General features: G+C 41.7%; 1 long non-coding RNA gene across 1 annotated transcript in view; it reads left to right on the plus strand.

The window, feature by feature from the left end:
* LOC110141210 (uncharacterized) overlaps window positions 1-16,988 on the plus strand; it is a 32,420-nt gene extending 15,432 nt beyond the window's left edge. Inside the window, exons 3-4 of the long non-coding RNA XR_002315001.2 lie at window positions 15,552-15,742; window positions 16,853-16,988. This is a non-coding gene — a long non-coding RNA (uncharacterized lncRNA). The remainder of the gene's footprint in view (window positions 1-15,551; window positions 15,743-16,852) is intronic.
* Window positions 16,989-17,703: the final 715 nt, after the last annotated feature.

The raw sequence follows: 17,703 nt of genomic DNA on the forward strand, positions 1-17,703 counted from the left end.
GCCCCAAAGCACTCAGGGATTTGGGAACAGGGCTCTCCTCACTAGGAACACTCAAGCAGGAGGTCAGCCTTCCACACAGGCTGCCCTGCTTGGCTTCCTGGTTCTACAAGAGGGAGAGGGAAGAAAATGCAACGGAAGAACACTAATCAGGAAGAAAGAAAAACAACAACAGCACAGCAAGTGACCGTGTTGAAATAGCACAGTGATTTGAGTGGATGAGAGATGTTGTCATCTTGGTTGACATTTATCGGCCAAGTGTTGACAAAGTCATTTGGAAACTTCTCTGGGGTTCTTCTGCTAAGACACAGGGGCTGGGGGTGGGAGAAGAGGGCAAGTGGTAAGAGAAGAGCCCAGAGGGGTAACACCTAGAAGACCAGCAGGCTGGATGCTATGACACCACCATCAGAGAGAGGTTTGCAAGGGCTTAGTCTCTGCAGGGCACGTGGGCTGGGCATGGCCAGAGAAAAACATAGCTCACTGGGACATCCAGAGATGAGCTTGTGACCTAATTAAAGTTACAGACTAAAGCTTTACTGTACCTTGCATGCTTAGTCGCTCAGTCGTGTCTGACTCTTTGCAATCCCATGGACTGTAGCCCACCAGGCTTCTCTGTCCATGGAATGCTCCAGGCAAGAATACTGAAGTGGGTAGCCATTCCCTTTTCCAGATAGTGGAATACTATTCAACCTTAAAAAGGAAGGAAATTCTGCAATATATACTACCACATGGATGAAGCTTATGGACAACATACGAACTGAAATTACGGGGAAATGTCAAGTTATCATTTAATGGGCATAGAAAAGATGGAAAGAGTTATGGGGCTGGATGGTGGTAATGGCTTCATAGCAATGTGAATGTGCTCAATACCACTGAACCATGCATTAAAAATGGTTAAATGATTAGGATGGTAAATTTCATGCTGTGTGTATTTTACCACAGTTTAAAAACAACAATCAATTTTTAAAACTCAATTGACTATAAATATGAGTATTTATTTCTGGACTCCCAGTCCTACTCCAATGATCTGTATGTCTATCCTAAGCCAATACCACACTATCTTGAATATTGTGGCTTTGTAGTAAGCTTTGAAGTTGGAAGGCATGAATCATCCAACTTTGTTTTTCTTTTCCTGTTTTGACTATTCTGTGTCCCTTGAATTTCCATACGGATTTTAGGATCAGCTTATCAGTTTCTGTAATATGGCAGCTGGGATTATGAATAGGGATTACATTGAATCTCCCAATTCCCTATATCTGAATTGTAGATTATATCTACAGTGATCAGTTTGGGAGTATTAGAAACATATTTTTAAGTTGATAAACTAAAAAGATTAGCCACTCCCCATCCCCCACCCCCTGTCACCCTCACCCTCCAACTCCTGCTCTGCCTCAAGCTCTATCATTTGAAGTTGCTTGGCTTTGGGCCTCTCTGAGCCCAATTCTTACATCTACTAGCAAAGGAAAATAGTGCCTACCTCAGAGGTTGCCAAATAATTAAGTCAGGCAATCTACGTGAAAGCGCTGTGAGGACTACAAAATACTGTGAAGACTAGAGGTGTGATTAAATCTATTTTCATAGTGCTTATTAACTGAAAAGTAGATTAAAACTTACACATTGAAAACAAATACTTATTGTCCCTTCCAAGCTGGTCATCTTGAGAGATTATGCATTTATTATAATGCTACATTGCTTGAAATAGTTCTTTCAGTAACTCTTTTACATTTCTCCTTTATTAATTAAATAAATCATTTATTTAATTAAACACAAATATTTTAAAGCCAATTAATACATATAACTTACATTTTTAAGGAAAAAATTTGTATATCAAAATACATCTATATTGATATACTTGTTTAGAAAACAAGAAACTCAGGGATTAAAAAATAGAAACTAGAAATAACTATATAATTTTTGTCTTCTAATACAAATGGTTTCTTGATCTACTCAGTCTCAGTGAGTTCAGATTATTATAATTTCACATTAGCTGCTCATACTTAAAATCCCATTAAAGTCAAAGACTTCATTATAATATGCATCACATTACTTTGCAAATCCTCAGTGATAGCAAATCATTGCAAACTACTGTTTTTGAAAGCAAATTTTATTTCTTGAAATGATCAGAAGTCACTGGGAGTCAAGTCTGATGGCTCCATGAAGAAAGGGATCAGTCTGGGTATTTTCAGGACTGAAGTGTTACTACCAACTAATCATTTTTTCCCTGAATTAAAACCTCAGAATTTGTGTGCTTAAATGACAGTTGTCCTACAAAGAAGTCCCTGGCCTGGGCATGATAAACAGATTGAGAAAACAATAAGGATGTCATTCCCCAGCTATGACTGAGGAGCGTGTCAGTTGCTTCCCTTCCTTCCTCACCCCTTACCCATTCCCTGGAATGGGGTTTTTCAACGTTGCCACTGTTGACTTTGGGGTCAGGCAATGCTTTGTTGTTTGGGCTGCTTCCTGTAATTGTAGGATGTTTAGCAGCATCCCCGGCTACCCCTAGATGCCAATCACAACCCCCTGGTCATGACCATCAAAAAGGCCTACAGACAATGCCAAAGGGACTGTGGCAGGCAAAATCACCCCTGGCTGAGAGTCACTACCCTTGAGTATATCCTAGAGGTTTGGACTTCCATTGCTCCAAGGGATAGATTTTAAATATCTACAGTCTAGACCAAGAACCTCAAATGCAAATGCTTCCAGGAGCAGGCAGGTCATTTATATTGCTAAGATAGACCAGATGTTAAAAAAAAGATGTCCCCACAAAATTGGGCAGAAACCAACACAATTCTATAAAGCAATTATCCTTTGATTAAAAAATAAATAAATTTTTTAAAATGATGCACATACTAGTAAAAGAAATATTTCACTTCCCTCTTCACTGCAAGATAAGAAATAGGTCAAGTGTGACGAGTAGGCCACTGAATGGTCAGCCCCGGCGTTGTGAAGCAACAGGGACTGGTAAGGTTAGTGAGCTGGGGAGTCCATGTCCAGTCTAGACAGAGGCTGTAGCCAATCATTGGCATGTCATGGCCTAATGTTGTAGGGCTTTCAATTTGGGGGGAAAAGTCAGAAATTAGTGTTTGTGTTTGTTTATAAAAACCTCTCAATTTTTCATGCTTTGCTAATTAAATCAAAATGTTTAAAAACTTGTACATGGATTACTGTGCCTGAACTCTGGCCTGAGATTTGCTTCCCTGGTTGGAGGCACAGAACTGGACTGACTTAAGGAAAGGAGATGGAAGCTGTGAGAGAAGGGAGGCGGTTCTGGCTCCCAGAAGCACTTGACCCCAAGGAACTAGGTTCTGGAAAAACAGGGTCAAGCCCCTCCCACTTTGAGTAGCCCCTCAAAGGTAGTAATAGAATCCCTGCCAAGGCTGTCTGCATGTGTGTGGGCACCAAAGTATTGAGGCCCAGAGAGGTTAAATGACTTCTAGAGTTACTAGATTCCTGATTTTCAGCCCACTACTTTTTCTACCACAATGTTCAACATCACAAAATATGTACTAGTCTACCTTGTGTATGTGTTAATACAGTCATTGTTTATTTTTTCAGTTATCATCCTCTCAGAAGTGGGCCTTTTAAAAGCATGTTTAAAAATTGAGATATGAAAAAAAAATTGAGATATGTATATTCATACATACAATTCATCATTTTAAAGTGTATGCTTCTGTGGTTTTTAGTGTATTCACTGTGTTGTACAGCTACCACCATTTTCTAATTCCAGAACATTTCTATCACCCCAAAAGGAAACCCTGTACCTATTAGCAATTACTCCTCATTCTCCATTTCCTTCAGTCCCTGGCAAACAATAATCTACTTTCTATCTCTATGGATTTGCCTGCTCTGGACGTCTGATGTAAATGGAATCATATGATACATGACCTTTTGTGTCTGGCTTCTGTCACTTAAATGTGGTGTTTTCAAGGTTTATTCATGTGTCAGTCCTTCGTTCCTTCTTATTTTATTGGTTTTCTATAGTGGATTCTAGACTGAAAGAAGAGTAAGGGTCCTTCCCTCTGAAGATTTTCTTCCTGGAGTTAGAACTTAGGCGTATCTGATCTGGGGAACATGGAGTCCTTTTCCAGCAGGCAATTTCATTGCATGCAACCCGCCACGTGGACTTAATTTTCTCCCTCTTTGTACATACATACTCTTTGCCCCATCACAGGAAGCTTGCTTTCAAATTCAGCTAGGATATTGTGACTGCCTTGTCCACTCTTTAGCAATAATGTAACACAGGGGTGCAATGTTGCCCTGTAATTAATTCCCTTGCTGAAATATAATAAGATGTCACAGAGGAAAATTCTGCTAGACATTCTGCTAAATGTAGCTGAACATAGCCCAGGGTTACTGAGTCCATTCTTCTCAGGCACAGTTCACCTAGCAGAGTGCTCTGCCAAATACATAGCTTGGAAGCAGATTTATTTAAGCTTCAGCTATTAAGTATAATTCATTCATTGCCTTGTTTCGGAACTTGGGTTGGGTTGCAGGTGGGGTGAGGTGAGGTGGAGAGGCTGGGCTTCCATTTGATTTTTTTCAGCAGGAATTTGTTATGCTTTCCTTGTATGATAAAATATCCCCCAAAGACAGTTCTATAAGTAGGAAAGCAGGAGTACCATGGAATCCATTCTAAGTTGATTTGTTATTTTTCATAGTATGAAAGGGTAATTTGGCTTTATTTTTTAACATTCAAATTTCTTTTAACAGGTTATATTGATCACTCAGATTTTTGGATTTTGTGATTTTCTTTTTTATATTCATTACTTTCTAGAAATTCCTTTACTAGCTGATTTTCAAAGTTATTTCTTGGAGTAGGTGAGATGTTTCAGAAACCAGGAAGTCTTTCCTCAGCCAAGTTCATGGATAATTTGATGTGTTTTCTTAGGGAATTTAGGTAAGATTTTATTCAGAGTATTTGAATATTTGAGATAGGGAGGAAGGAGATGAGCTGGAGGCAAGTCACTGCTTGATGGCAGGACACAGTGGGAAAGTCCAGCATTATTTTTCTCTAAAACATGAAGTCCTACTCATGTAGGACTGAGAAAGGCATGTCCTGTAGAATTATTTTTTCTTCAGGAACTCATTGTTAGAGGATCAAGAAGGTGTGAATACTACAAGCCCATCCACTTTCATGGTGCCTGTTGTTTGGTTGACCCACCATGTCCTCTTGCCCACCTCCAATCATGACATGGTCACTTTCTCAGCCTCTGAAGCTAGGACACGGCTTCCCGGGTCGCTCTAGTGGTAAAGGACCGATCTGCCAGCGCAAGAGATGCCACAGACGCTGGTTCGGTCCTTGGTCAGAAAGGCCCCCTGGAGGAGGGCATAGCACCCCACTCCAGAATTCTTGACTGGAGAATCCCATGGACAGAGGAGCCTTGCGGGCTACCATCCATGGGGTCACACAGAGTCGGACACGACTAAAGCGACTTAGCAGCAGCAGGCATGCACGCATCTAGGAAAGGCCATGTGACACAGTTACATGAAGAAAGCATTTGCTTTCTTGGTAAAAGAGGAAAGTGTTGTCACTGTGACCCACTTCTCCTTTTCTTCTTTCCTTGAAAGTTGTGTAATGCCTGGAGCTACAGCAGCCTTATCGTCGTGTGATGACAAGGAAAGACTGAGAGAACTGCAGAGGTATTAGCATCTATCACTGAGCTGAGCTGATGAATCAACATCATTAACTGCCTCCTTCTACCCTTTGGGTGTTTGGAGAAATGTAAGCCCTGTTTGTTGAAATTACTTCTAGTCAGATTTTTTCTGCTTGAATGCACTGATCACTGATACAAACAATTTATGGAAAGAACTTTATTATCTACTCTTCTTTACTAATATTTACTCTAGCATTTCTTCCTGAATATCCATCCTCTCTCTCTTTTTCTCTCTCCTGAGGATTTCACTACTAAAGTTGGTTTTCATTGTCCCCACAGTTTCTTCTCATGGAAAGAGAGGTTTAAGTTTTCATTTTTTTGCATGTGGTGGAGAGAGATGTACAAAATCCATTTTGAAAGAAGTATATTTGTGGGTAGCTCTATTTTCAAAATCTAATGTGTATTGCTGCATTTTAGATAAGCATGTTTCCTGGGGCAGTTGCAACCCACACATGACAGAACCAGTTGATGTAGAAGCAGAAAGAGAAACTGTGACTGGTCTGGAAGCATAGAGCTGTCTGACTATGGGCCTGGTTTGCACATGAAGACAATACTTTCAGAAACCCATAACCTTTAGCAACCTCAAATGCTAAAAGCAAAGTGTGAAGTGACCAGAGGTGAAAAAAAAAAAATGGAGCCTTATTATTGAACTTTTTTACAGTACTATACCTTTAATTTTTTAAAGAAATTTGCATTTCTTAGGAGAAAAAATCTCTATTTTTAATCATTTTCAAACGAATGCCTTGAATACGTGCATCTGGTCTGTTTAAGAATGTCTGAGTGGCTGACATATTGTTTTGTCTGTCAAGGATATTGTCCATTGTATCACGTAGTTTCCTGTTTATGAGGGCCCTTGGGGAATTTTTTCTGTCTGATCATAGAACTGAGAATATTTATAGCTGAGCAATAGGTTTATTTTTATCTCATGAATTGTAGTTGGTTTAATTGTCAATGGGCTGCTGATTTTTGTTTTATTGGATGCTTAAAAAAAAGTTATCTAAAATGTACACAAGTCTCATAACACTAGTTCCCATTTTTTAAAAAAAATTGTTAATTAGGTCAGGTTTTGATACAAAGGGCAAGAATGACTCTGGCTAGTCATGTACCCAGCGTCTCCACTTCATGTTTCCCATTGACTCAGAACATGCAGTGTTAACTAACATTGCATGAATTTGATTCATCACTACCACCAACTTTAAGAATTTTTTACTGTAATGATAATGAACAAAGGTTAGTGGGCATTTAAATGAACAGTTCCAAATATATATAATTGCTTTAGCATCATGATTGAAGTTTATTTTTCATTCAGGTCAAGTCCAGAATGAATGCTCCTGAATAACATATAACTCTCTTTCAGCCCATACCCCTTGCACCTCACAGCTCTGCCCACTTTAATGTATTGCTTCCAAGACTGCCCTGCTGCTCAGCGTCAACCCTGCAGAAAAAGAAAGATCCTGGATGATGGAGCCTGGGAAGGTTTTATGGGGCAAGCTACTCATATTTCATTGGGCCAAAGTCAGCCCCATGGCTACACCTAACTACAGGAGAGCTGTGAAACCAAGTCTGGCTCTGTGCCCAGGATAAAGGGAAAGCAGGTGAGGTGAGGACCCAGCTGGTCCCTGCCACAGTGAAACGTAATGAAGTAAAAGATACAGAGAGTTCTATAACCTGAACAGGGATGGAAAATTCAATTAAATCTAATCACTTGGCAAAAAGATAGGCTACACCCCAAGGGGGACTGTAGAATTCTATGTACCCAAATCATGTGTTAAAAAATGAAAGAGGCTGTGATAAAAATAGGGTAAGGGTGAATTTGAAAGACACTCTAGGACACATGGCACACTCCCCATCTGGTGACACAGTAGGCAGAACCAATCCAACTATGACAAGCACCTCAGTGTGTTAACCCTCTGCTCTGATTAGAATCATCCTGGAAAAAATATCCTAGTCTTATATATTTTACTGAGTCTTGTATATTTTACTGAGATGGCATGGCAGTTCTCAATAACTCCAACCTGCCTGAAATGCCTTTCTGCTCACCTTGGCTGGTTAAAGTGACTTTACTTCCATGGAAAAGATGTAGAAAAAGTGAAGGCAATCAAACTTGTATTATTACTTTTGTGTTAAATTTTAGGAGTAAGTTTTCTAACCAATATGATCATCAGTTTGTGTGTGTTATTTAAGGAGTCTGAAATGTTTAAGAGAATTTAACAAATTAACCTTATGATTTTGTTTTGAAATGATAAACTCATATCGATTTGTGATTTTCATTTGAAATAATTGAATATGTTCATAGTGTTTGAATGTTTAAGAGAATCCAATTTACAACCAGTATAAGTTAGTTTTTTTTTTTAATTTTTTTTTATTTTTTCCATTTATTTTTATTAGTTGGAGGCTAATTACATCATTGCAGTGGTTTTTGTCATACATTGAAATGAATTAGCCATGGATTTACATGTATTCCCCACCCCGGTCCTCCCTCCCACCTCCCTCTCCACCCCATCCCTCTGGGTCTTCCCAGTGCACCAGGCCCGAGCACTTGTCTCATGCACCCAACCTGGGCTGGTGATCTGTTTCACCCTAGATAATATACATGTTTCGATGCTGTTCTCTTGAAACATCCCACCCTCGCCTTCTCCCAGAGTCCACAAGTCTGTTCTATACATCTGAGTCTCTTTTTCTGTTTTGCATATAGGGTTATCGTTACCATCTTTCTAAATTCCATATATATGTGTTAGTATTATAAGTTAGTTTTATTAGATTTGTAAGAGTTAATTGATATGTAGAAAGATTTTACTTGCTAGGTCTCATAAGTGTTGCCCCGTCAGGCATTTGAAATATTTCAGATAATCGAATATATTAAATTTGTAAGGTAGTTGAAAAAAATTTTAGGAAATTTATTTACATGTATAAAGGTGACCAACTGAAGAAATTCAATTTTTTTAAATATATAAGTTAATTGAACACTAATAAAACAACAAAAAGCAATGGTTCACATTTTTACATAAATCACTGTATTTACAAATAGAATATATAAGTTAGATTTACAGGTTAAGTTTGAAGACTTAGGTAAAATAAAATTTTCACCTTTAATAAACTGAATATTAGAGTAGATATTAGTAGTTCCCTTTACTCACAATTTCTCACATTTAAATGACAGGAGTAAAGAAGAGGAAAACGAGAGAGCAGTAGTCATTTAATAAAAAGCAAGACCAACAACATTTAAATTTGTTTCTTTTAAAGAAAGATGTCTGAAGTAGTCAGATTCATGGAAGCAGAGAGAATAGTGGTTGCCAGGGACTGGGGGAAAGGGAAAGGAGAGTTGCATTTCCAACTGATATGAAGTCTCAGTTATGCGAGAATAAGTTCCTGGGCTTCCCTGCTGACTCCGTGATAAAGAATCCACCTGCCAATGCAGGACACATGGGTTCAATCCCTGGTCGGGGAGGATCCCACATACCATAGAGCAACCAAGTGCATGGGCTACAACTACTGAGCCTGTGGTCTAGAGCCACTGAGCCACAACTACTGAGCCCACGGGCAGCAACTACTGAGGCCCAAGTACCCTAGAGCCCGTGCTTTGCGACAAGTGAGGCTGCTGCAGTGAGAAACCCACGCACTGCAACTAGGGAGCAGCCCCTGCTTGCGGCAACTAGAGGGGAAAAAAGCCCACACAGCAAGGCAGACCCAGCACAGTCAAAAATAAATAAAAACATTTTTTTTAAAAGAGTAAGTTCTAGACACATACAGCACAACACTATGCCTGTAGTTAGCAATACTGTTTCGTGCTCTTTGGTCAAGAGGGTAGATCTTATATTAAGTGTTCTTACCTCAGTAAGAAAAAAGAAAGAATGATTTGCTTAAACTTCAGTTTTTTTTTCTGAAGTTTTTTTTACCAATTATTTCTCTGGTTGGTACAATGATTCATTTCTTCATGGCTATAGTTAATATATGTTTACCATCATAAATCTACTTTTAAAGCATTTAAACATAGGAATGTTACCTTTCTGGGATTCTTAACATTCCCATTGGAAAACCAATTCTGTTTAAACCACAGAGCCCATTATATTACTTAAGGGTGTAGGAAAGGGCGTAGAACGAGGGAGGAAAGCACAAAACACCTTTGACACCTTTTCCCCAAGTGCCAGGGGGTCTCTCCAGGCGACGCAGTGGTAAAGAATCTGCCACCCCAGGTTTGATCCCTGGGTCAGGAAGATCCCCTGGAGAAGGAAATGGCAATCTGTTCCAGTATTCTTGCCTGGAGAATTCCACGGACAGAGGGGCCCGGTGGGCTACAGTCCATGGGGTCGCAAAGAGTCAGACGTGACTGAGCACACACGCCCCCAAGTACGAGGTGCGACAGCCACATCTCAGAGGAAACGGGCTGGATCAGCAGGGCGAAGCTTTTCATGGACCGGGAGGCCAGCTCAGGCGTTGTTTTCAGGTAGTGCGCACTCGAGCACCATGTATTTGTCGCAAGCACAGTTCCGTGTTGTCAGCAGAGTCCTCGGAAGGGTCTTCGGGCGTTGGTGGCTGGGGTGGAAAGCAGAAGGGAGGGGTGCTCGGGGAGGGACTAGAATGCAAAGTGAACCAAGGGGGTCGACTGCTGGAGTGCACAGCCGGAGGAATGCAGGGTGGCAATTACTGCAGAGCTGTGTTTCTGAGTGAGGACAGAGTTTCCATGAGGCTCGCATTGTTGGTTTACAGTTCACTGAATTTAACAATGTAATAATGATAATGGATTTGCTTCCCATTTGAAAACAACTCCGAGAGAGAGTTAACGCCAGGGTCATGAAGACCTGAACGAACCAATGCTCTCATTGCTTTAGATAGCCTTGGCCCTGGAGTCAAACCCAAGAGTGAAGGGATTATTATGTCTCAAGGTTAATCAGCATTGAGATAATAGTCTAGGATAGAATCTTCACTTTGAACATTCTTTTCATTAAGATCTAGAGAATAATTTTCTTCTATTATGTAGTTACAACCTCTTAGCCATGCTTTTCAGAAACATGATCATTTTTATGACACTATGGCAGAGAAAGCCAGAGAAGCTCCTGTATCCAATTTTTTAAAAATCTCCTTCAGGAACAGAACCCCTGGTTTTTCAGCTGGAGATATGGGTACTTAGACAACACACCTATGTTTCCCAGCTTCCCTGGCTAGATGTGGCCCTGTGGCTAGGTTCTGATGGATGAGATGGGGGCAGAGGTACCCTGTGGCAGCACCTGGAAGTTTTCCGTACAAAGACACCCAGTATCTGCTCTTTATGTTCTTTTCTCCAGTCCCTCTGCCAGGACCCATCCTGGACCATGAGGAGGTTGACCACTCTTGAGGATGACAGGGTGGGTGGCTAAGGAGTGCCTGAGGCCTTGAGGACTTTGAAGAGCCTTTCACACTAGCCCTGGATGGCTGAACTGGACTGTCACCTGAGACAAAAATAATCTCCTATTTTGTGTCAACCCCTCTTTGGGGGGTTTTCTGTTACTTGCAGTCAAACTAATCATCAGTAAAATGAAAACTAATCATCAGTAAAAAATTTAAATTCTGTTCTAGTATCTCTCACTCACCCTGTTATAAATTATCTTCATTTTCTCTCCTCATTCATTTCATTGTCTTCACAATTTGTCAAAGACTTTCTTTTCCAAAAACCACACTGTTTCCCAACATAGCTTTCTCCATCATTCTTGATACCCTTCTTTGACGGTGTCTCGTCTGATTAAAACATATTTGGTGGTTGAACAACTCCAGAAGTACATAGTCTCATGACTTAAAATACTCTGATAGAGATTTTTGCAGTTGAAAATTTATAGCTTATATCAGATTTACTTCCTAATTACATTCTTCTACCCAGCCAAACCAACAGTCCTTTACCTCATCTATTCTGCGGCTCAGGAAGAAGAGTCATGTCAACATATTCAGGTCAGACTTCTCTGCTTATGGTCTTGGGTATTGAAAGTGGTCATTCCCTGGTTTCCTGCTCACATAAATTTCCCAAAACTCACTTTCTCCTTTTGTGAACACACACCTCCAATCCGTTCCCCTAATCTGTTTTTCCTTGTCTTCTGTTCCTAAAGGCCATTGCCAGCTGTCATTCAACTTGCACTGAATCGCAGTGCTCCCAGGCCTCCTCATTTCCAAAGTTTTCTTCAATTCAGCAGACCTTTATTGATGCATTGTCTCATGCCAAGCCCTACACTAGGCTGTGGGGATATAAAGAAGATTAAAGCATAGTTTCTGCTCTTGACAGGAAAGGTGTTTAGCTTCCTCCTTTCTTGTTATGTACTTAACACTCCCTCAATCATTGGTCCACATGGATAGAGCCAGGTTTTTCAGGGGTGGGGGCTACACCAGGTGACCCTACTGTTCAAGCTGACAAAAGACATTCAGATGAACATCTATCAGGGGAAAGAGTGGGGCTCTCTCACTCCTCTTTCTTTACTTCAATAATTTTGTGTCAGATAGGCCTAATTTAACTTTTCTTATATGCTACAGGAGAGATTTCAGAGAGAAGGTACTTGCTTGTTGCTTTGAAACAAAATGAAACTTGGATCTAGGGCACTTGAACCAATGGATTGACTCCTATTGTTTCACCCTGACAGAATTATTCAGGTATCTTGCACGGTAACCTAATATGTAAAAGAAGGTTGACCGTCAGGAATAAAAGAGTGATGGAATAGGGTGTACCAGTTGTCCCAGGGAAATCTAAGTTGAGAGGATGGGGTAGAAGCTATGAAAATAAAGATCCATGAAAGGTTGTATTTCTTTTCCCCTTCCCCCACCCCTGCTGGGCTTTACTCCTTATCTTTGATCTGGAGGAAGTATCTGTAGCTCTTCTCTGGGAAGGAGGAAGTCCATCAAGGCATCAGTGTTACAATTTCTCTAGCTAGGCCATCTCCACATGTGATCCCCTCTTCACAGGTGGCGCTCCTAAAGGTATCATCTTCTGGTTAATCTCTGCAGTTAGCACCCACTAGGTCTATATGTCCTACCTGGGAACCTAATTTGGAACTTTATTATACTTTTTAAATGTCTCTCTTCTTTCCTATTCTGAGTTCCATTACAAAGTCTTCCACTATGCACTTAGCCTTCGGCGGCACCATGCCTGATCCTGGCCTTCCCCCATCAGCCACTAAGCATGTGGGTGGGGGTGGGGGAATCCAGAACAGTTCCCTCAAACGAGAACAGACAGGAAAGGGTGAAAGTCAGAGAAAATCCTCCTGGAGACTTTTGAGATTTCTTGAAGTTTTTTTTTTTTTTACCTCCCCAGCGGCTGTCTTTGGGTAGGTGTATATATGTATGGTTGTGACTCTATTTCCACTGTGCAGTGGAAGTGTTAGTGGCTCAGTCATGTCCGACTCTTTGTGACTCCATGGACTATGTACCCTCTGTCCATGGAATACTCCAGGCAAGACTACTGGAATGGATAGCCATTCCCTTTTCCAGGGAATCTTTCCGATCCAGGGATCGAACCCAGCCTCCCACATCGCAGGTAGATTCTTTACTGCCTGAGCCCCCAGGGTGGTGGGCTTTAAAAATAAAAATGACGTTGTATGCTTGTCTCTGAAACAGCAGAGGGTGAAACTGAGGGGCGGGATTCATCCCTCGACACTATTCTTAAGGTCAGTCTAAGTCAAAACAGGGGCTCTCAGTGAAGAGTGATCAGAACCCTAGGAAGAAGAGGGAAGCAAGAGGCATCCCTGGACTCGCGTTATCAATAAGCATGGGAGGGCTGAGAGAGGACCCTGCTTGGGACTGAAAAGAGAGGAGTTTTCACCAAAAGAGCAGCCCAGCTCCCCGGTACTTTTGTGGCATTGTAGCAAGACTTTGACATTTCTGCACATTTGTAGAGTACATGAATGAGAGTCAAGGTACTCTAGAACAAGACTTTGGGGCTCTCTCCTGGAAGCATTGCTGGGTTTCAAATCAGAAGGCTAGGATTCAAGTCTTGGCTCCTGAGACACCTACCTGTGTGATTGTGAGTCTGCTTTTATATTTTCTGGCTTCTTGGTTTCTTCCTCTGTGAGGGGTAATAATACCTGCCTGCCTCCTACCCAGTCAACAGGTATCTGTAGCATACAATTACACTCCAGGTACCAAGCTAGATGCCCGGAGTAAGCAGCCTCTTATAGCTTATGCTCTACTTTGAAATTGGATGCGAATAAGTAACTGTAAATGTGATATTGTCACAGTGGAAAACCTCCAGGACTTAGGGGCACAGTCACCAGGGTGCCTAACCTAGGCTGCGAGGTCGGGGGTGGGGGGCGGGGTATTCCTTGGGCGAGAAGTTTGAGCTGAAATGCAAAGGATGAATAGCAGTCAGACGGATGGAGCTGGAAGGTGAGACCTGGTCACAGGAAAGAAATAGCGGTGAGAAGGTTCAGGGAGGGAATGTTATCTGTTGGACCAAGAAGAGGGCAGAGAAACCGGGAGTGCAGAACTACATGGGGAAGATGGAAGAGATGGTGCTTAGCCTCACGGGCTGTAATAGATGGATCCTAAGGGAGACAAAATGATAGTGAAGTGCTAGCATTTCTTGAGTCAGGTATCCTGGTCATCACCTTATGTGTATCAGCTTATTATTCCCCCAACAGCCCCAAGATCACTATTAAATGGTGCAGCCAGAATTCAAACTCAAACTCCTGGCCCCTTCCCACCATGATGTGCCTATATAAAAGCTCTGCAGACTCCAAGGCAGTATGCCAACGTCACATACGGAAAGTTTAGACCCAGAAGGATTCATTTCTCCCTAATCTCTTTTGGATATTTCTATTTTTGAGGAAGGTGTTTCCCAAGGCCACAGAGAATGTGGGGGGAAAAAAAAATGAAATCAGCTTCTGTTTAAAGAAACTTCTTTTAAAGGAACAAATGACTCTTGGTCAGGCTGTTTCTCTCTGGTCAACATCCTGGCAGGAAACTTCCAAGCACAAGAGACTTGAGAAGGAAGGAGTGTTTTCTTTGCCTCTAATTTGACTTCCTGTTTTGCTTTCCAAATTTGCATAGATTTTCTTAAATGCTCTTAGGAAAAAGTGGGTTGTTTTTTGATCGTTTCCATGAGACGAGATTTTTGTTGGTAGAGATCAGCCATAGGAATTGCATGGGACTAGCCAGCTTGCGTTGCCTGGATGTAAACTCTGCCAGCTCCTCTCTGAAGGCTATTCTGTGCCCCTCCACCTGTTCACTTGGAAATACTCCTACCTCTGTGCTCTCACTCGGGCCCCACATCTTCCTGAGGCACGTGGTCAAGCTTATTTGCTCATATGCCTGTTGTTCTACCAACTGTCAGCTCCTTGGAGGCAGGAACTATCTGACTCATCTGTCCATCCCAGTGCTTACCTCATGCATGGTACATAGCAGCCACGTCATAGATGCTTATGGGGTGAACGAGCAAACAATGACTGCTTGACGGGTCGCAGCCTTGACGTAGTGCCTACTCTGACAAGTGCTATGCCCATGGGTTGCATGCATCGTCTCATAAAGTCCTACAAGCCTGCTGCGCAGTTTCTCTTACTCCCCACCTTTCAGATAAGGCAAACCGGGGCTCAGGAAGCTAAAGTGGTGCCAGGAGTCCAGCTCAGGTGTTCTTTCCCGTCACATCTCTTTGCCTCCTCCCCTAAAGTGGCAGATGGAGGAAATCAGCAGCTCAGAGTGTTTGCTGATCCTAGCCAGCACCGGTGAGTGTTTAGAAGCTGTCTCTTATTTTGCTTTGAGCAAACTCCAGCAGGATGAAGTAGTGGAGACAATAACTGCCTTGATTTTCTGCAATCTCTCCTAGGTGAGGCTGCGTGGAGTCAGGGGAGGAAAGAGGCTGCAGGACCACCGGGCCAGGGTTCGAATCCTGACTCTGTCACTGCCTGTGTGGCTCTGGCAAGGTGTTCAACAGCTCTGTGTCTCTTACAGAGGGACAACCACACCTCCTGCCTGGGAGCGAAGAGTCCATCAGAAGTTTCAAGCAGAGGGGTCAGCGCCCTATGAGTGCTGTGTGTATATGGTAGCTGCTTTAGTGTGAAGATGCTGGAGAGTGCTGATGTCACCACATCGGTGGCCCTGGCTGACCCTGTCCTCTGGCTTTAGCAGACACAGGGCATCAGGTCAGCTCTGCCTGCAACACCCTCGCCCTCACTTCCTCAGATGGCTTGCTCCATCACGAGACATCTTCCCTTACCTCCTTTAATCCAGCCGCGTGGTTTGGTTGATGTTTGCTTATTTGGTGATTGAATAGTTGTTGGTTGATTTGGTTGACTGATAAGAGGGGGATCTTGGAATCTTAACATAAGTCAGGGGCTGACAAATTAGAATCTGTAGGACAAATTTATCCCTCCCTCTGATTTGGGGAACTAAATAACAGAGGGTTTTACATTTTTAAATGGCTGAAAACATTTTTTAAGAGAATACCATTTGGGGATTTCCCTGGGGATCCAGTGGTTAAGACTCCACACTTCCAGTACTAGAGGTGTGGGTTCAATCCCTGGGCGGGGAACCAAGATCCCACATGGCACACGGCACAGCCAAAAGAAATTTTTAAAAAGAGAAAAGAAAAGATTAAAAGAATACCATTGTATGAAAATCACATAAAGTTCAAACTTCAGTGTCCATAAAGTTTTATTGGACACAGTCATGCTCCTTTGCTTACATTTTGTCTACAGCTGTTTTCTTGTTATATCAGCAGAGGTGAGTAGTTGCAACGAAGACTATATGTGCCCTAAAGCCTAAAATATTCCTATCTGGCCCTTCGCAAAAAATTTTTTTAGAAGTTTACCCATCTCTGGTATAAGCAAACAGCAGCAGAAATACCCTACCAGAAGAATATCCCAGCAGAAATATCTCTTCCCCTTTCCTGTCTCCACCCTATCCCCCATACAGCCTCAGGTCAGAAATCCTTTTCCATTAACAAACTGCAAATACTCCCTGAGAACTTTACAGAGTGCACACCATTCTTCACACTTTGATTTTGCTGGACAGAATCACACCTGAGCTCAGTGCAGAGGAGAGAAAAAGAAGGTAGATGTAAATAAGCAAGAGAAAGAGAGAAAAAGAAAGGAAAGTGGGGGCAATGAGAAGTGTAAGCAAATTTATAAAGAAATATGTTCCAAACAAGAAAATCCGTAAAAAGCCAGGGAAAGGGAAAGGGTTAGCAGATATGTGTAAATTCCCCTACCTTCTCTGCAATTGACACAATCCTATCATCTCTTCTTCAACAGGTTTTGGCAAGATGGCAGCAAGAGGCAATAACATCAGTTAGAGAAAATGATTAATTTAGAAACTGTTGTTGACGTAATCTGGCATTTATTCAACTAAGGAACTGACCAGCTGACAAAGACAAACTCAAAACTCCTGGTAAAATTTTGCTGTTGCAGCAAATGAGCTAAGGAGTCAGGTGTCTCTACCAGAAGTCACTGAATCCCACAAAGAAATAGTAGCAACTTCAGCAGTAAAACCTTAATGTTAAAAAATTATAATAATCAACAAGAAAAGCCTATAAGGAATAATAAGACAAGGATGTTATTTTTAAAAATAGAAATTAAAAAGTCCACACATTCACTTGATTAACATAATTCTTATTTTATTGATAGAAAGAAAAACCCCAGTGATGGTAACACAAAAGAAGATCTGGTTTCATCCCTGGAGCCTACATAACTCATGGCAAGATTTCTAGACATAGACATGTGCATGCATAGATGCTAAGTCACTTCAGTCATGTCCAAATTTTTGCAACCCTATGAACTGTAGCCCATCAGGCTCTTCTGTCAATGGGACTCTCCAGGCAAGAATACTAGAGTGGGTTGCCGTGTCCTTCTCCAGAGGATCTTCCCAACCCAGGAATTGAACCCATGTCTCTTAAATCTACCTACAGTGACAGGTAGGTTATTTACCATTAGCGCCACCTGGAAAGCCCAGGCATACACATAGGGATTGTTAGAAAGCAGAATAAGTATAGCAAGGCATTTCTCCTTTTTAAGACAAAGACCAGAGATGAAGACCCTAAAAGCACAAGTGTTTGCCAAAGTCGAGTCCCAGTGGGCTTTGTGTTTTTCCAAGTATGCACTTGATA

Source organism: Odocoileus virginianus, chromosome 15 (assembly GCF_023699985.2).
Source record: "Odocoileus virginianus isolate 20LAN1187 ecotype Illinois chromosome 15, Ovbor_1.2, whole genome shotgun sequence".
Classification (NCBI taxonomy): domain Eukaryota; kingdom Metazoa; phylum Chordata; class Mammalia; order Artiodactyla; family Cervidae; genus Odocoileus; species Odocoileus virginianus.